Source organism: Dama dama, chromosome 33 (assembly GCF_033118175.1).
Source record: "Dama dama isolate Ldn47 chromosome 33, ASM3311817v1, whole genome shotgun sequence".
Taxonomy (NCBI): Eukaryota; Metazoa; Chordata; class Mammalia; order Artiodactyla; family Cervidae; genus Dama; species Dama dama.
The window spans coordinates 7,618,241-7,621,821 of record NC_083713.1 but is presented as its reverse complement, the minus strand read 5'-3'; positions in this window follow the sequence as shown (position 1 = coordinate 7,621,821).

The following is a 3,581-nucleotide window of genomic DNA, read 5'->3' as shown; positions in this document are numbered from 1 at the left end:
TCCACCAGGGCATGCCTCTGGGGATGTGACTTAAGGTAGGGGAAGCAGTGCGTCCAAAAACAGGGTTACTGTTACTCTAGTGCTGGGTCCTGTGGCCACCATGGGGGTTCTCTGACCAAAGAAGCCCCAGATATTGAGGCCAGAGCTTTCCCCATAGCGGTGTTTTATACTCAGCCCCTTGACCCCATGTCTCTCCTATAATGCTGAGTGTTGCGAATCAGTCCAGATCTGGGGTAAAATCCACACATGTTCCTGAAACCCTCAACCTGAAGGAAGCAGGGCTTGTGCTGCCAAGATCTTGGCAAGGCCCCCAGTGCCTTTCGTGGGGGTGAGGGGCAGCGTCTGCCCAGGTAATTGCCCATGGAACACTTGGATAAGGTCAGTCCTCGGATAGAGAACCGGGCCTCAAGCACTCTTCTTCAGTTCCCAGCCTCTAAAGGAGAAACAGGCACTGTTTGGCCTGCTTCTGGGATGCAGCTCTTGAATACAGGAGCCAAGAATGGGAGCAGGTGCCTGGAGCTGCCCCGAGCAAAGGTCCTGGAGAGACGGCACGTGTGCAGAGGACACTCAGGACTGGAGGCCGCGCGAGTGCAGTTCACCTCGGACTCTCGGGCGCTTCCCAATGTCCTGGGGTCTAAGGGCTGGAGATGTTTGCCTTAAGGGTAATGAGCTTATTCCAAGGCAGTAGTCCTTCTCCCCAGGCCAGGCCATGGAGCTGTGGGGGAACTAACGGTACAGGAAAGAGTCCTCAGTCCCGACCCAGCAGAGAGGGAACTGGAAAGCAGGTTTCCTGGTTCAGCACCCCTGAGCAAAGTGGCAACTTTGGGATCACCAACAGTGTGTCCTCCTGCCCTTCCCCTGGCGCCCACACCATCACGATGCTGCCACTGGGGAGGGCAACTGAAGTGGCAGCCAGGCAGGCGAGGAGGGACATGGGTACATGTGTCTGTGAGAGGGTAGGAGCCTAGCTTTAAATGGTACTAAATAGCACACACAAATGTCCTAATCACGGAGAAAAGCCATTGCAAACTCAAGAAGGACGCAATGACCTGGACTCACCCCATAGATCGACATAACCTCAGCCCTTAAAACTCTCCCGCCTTTGGATTCAGTGCAGCTGAGCTCAGGCTGAGTTCTGCTGTCTCTCCCTTACTGCAGTAATCTTGAATAACATCTTCCTTGCCTGTTTAACATCCTTGGGTGCAATTTTTGTTTTGACAATAGTAAAATGTAGGCCTTATAGCAATATAGTCTTTTACTCTATTTTTTTATGTTTTAGTTGTCGTATGTATAACGTCAACACGAATTGAACCCCACCCTCTGAGATTATGGTATAATCTTATCTCATGAAAAATTTATATACATATATTAAAAAAATTTAAGAGGAGAATATAATAAACTGTCACATTTATCCAGATGCCACCACTTCCGTTGCTCTTCCTTTATCCCTGAAGTTCCAGATTCGGGAACTCTTGTGTGTTTTCACTTTAATCTGAAGAAATTCCTTTAATATTGCTTTATATCTAGTTGCCTGATGATTAATGCCCCTAGGCTTTTTTCATCTTCATCAACCTTTGTTCTGCCTTCAAGTGTAAGTATCTTTGCTGCATATAATGTCGTGGATTGGTAGTTTTTTCTTCCAGTATTTTAAATATATTTTCTGGCCCCTGTTTTCTGATAAGAAATTGCAGGCCTTTGAATTGATATTCTTTTATATATAGCATGTCATTTTTCTCTCACTACTTTCAAGATTTTTCTTCACCTTTGATTTTTAGCAGATTAATTATGACATGTTAGGTTGAGGCTTTTCTGAGGTTCCGAGATCTGTGTTTTACAATTTTGTGAAGTTTTGGCTATTTTCCCTTACCTATTTTCTTCTATGTTAACTTCTTTCCTTCACTGGAATGGAAATTATACCTTATTTCTTAATTGAAGTACAGTTGATTTATAGTATCACATTAGTTTCAGATGTAAAGTATCAGTTCAGTTCAGTTCAGTTCAATTGCTCAGTCGTGTCCAACTCTTCGCGACCCCATAGACTGCAGTACTCCAGGCTTCTCTGTCCATCACCAACTCCCAGAGCTTGCTCAAACTCATGTCCATAGAGTTGGCGATGACATCCAACCATCTCATGCTCTGTCATCCCTTCTCCTCCTGCCTTCAATCTTTCTCAGCATCAGGGTTTTTTCTAAGGAGTCAGTTTTTCACATCAGGTGGCAAAAATATTGGAGTTTCAGCTTCAGCATCAGTCTTTCCAATGAATATTCAGGACTGAATTCCTTTAGGATTGACTGGGTTGATCTCCTTGCAGTCCAAGGGACTCTCAAGACTCTTCTCCAACACCATAGTTCAAAAGCATCAATTCTTCAGCACTCAGTTTTCTTTGTAGTCCAACTCTCACATCCATTCATGACTACTGGAAAAACCATAGCTTTGATTAGACAGACCTTTGTCAGCAACGTAATGTCTCTGTCTTTTTAATATGCTGTCTAGGTTGCTCATAGCTTTTCTTCCAAGAAGCAAGCATTTTTTAAATTTCATGGCTGCAATCACCATCTGCAGTGATTTTGGAGCCCAAGAAAATAAAGTCTGTCACTCTTTGCATTGTTTCCCCATCTATTTGCCATGAGGTGATGGGACTGGATGCCATGATCTTTCTTTTTTGAATGTTGAGTTTTAAGCCAACTTTTTCACTCTCCTCTTTCACTTTCATCAAGAGGCTCCTCAGATCTTCTTTGCTTTCTGCCATAAGGGTGGTGTCATCTGCATATCTGAGGTTATTGATATTCCTCCCAGCAATCTTGATTCCAGCTTGTGCTTCTTCCAGCCCAGCATTTCTCATGATGTACTCTGCATATAAGTGAAATAAGCAGGGTGACAGTATACAGCCTTGATGTACTCCTTTCCCTATTTGGAACCAATCTGTTGTTCCATGTCCAGTTCTAACTGTTGCTTCCTGACCTGCATACAGATTTCTCAAGAGGCAGATCAGGTGGTCTGGTATTCCCATCTCTTGAAGAATTTTCCACAGTTTGTTGTGATCCACACAGTCAAACGCTTTGGCATAGTCAATAAAGCAGAAGTAGATGTTTTTTTGAAACTCATTGCTTTTTCAATGATCCAGTTGATATTGGCAATTTGATCTCTGGTTATTCTGCCTTTTCTAAATCCAGCTTGAACATCTGGAAGTTCACGGTTCACATACTATTGAAGCCTGCCTTGGAGAATTTTGAGCATCACTTTGCTAGCATGTGACATAAGTGCAATCGTGCGGTAGTTTGAGCATTCTTTGTCATTGCCTTTCTTAGGGATTGGAATGAAAACTAACATTTTCCAGTCCTGTGGCCACAGCTGAGTTTTCCAAATTTGCTGGCATATTGAGTGCAGCACTTTCACAGCATCATCTTTTAGGATTTGAAATAGCTTAACTGGAATTCCGTCACCTCCACTAGCTTTGTTCGTAGTGATGTTTCCTAAGACCCACTTGACTTTGCATTCCAGGCTGTCTGGCCCTAGGTGAGTGATCATACCATTGTGATTATCTGGGTCGCGAAGATCTTTTTTGTACAGTTCTTCTGTGT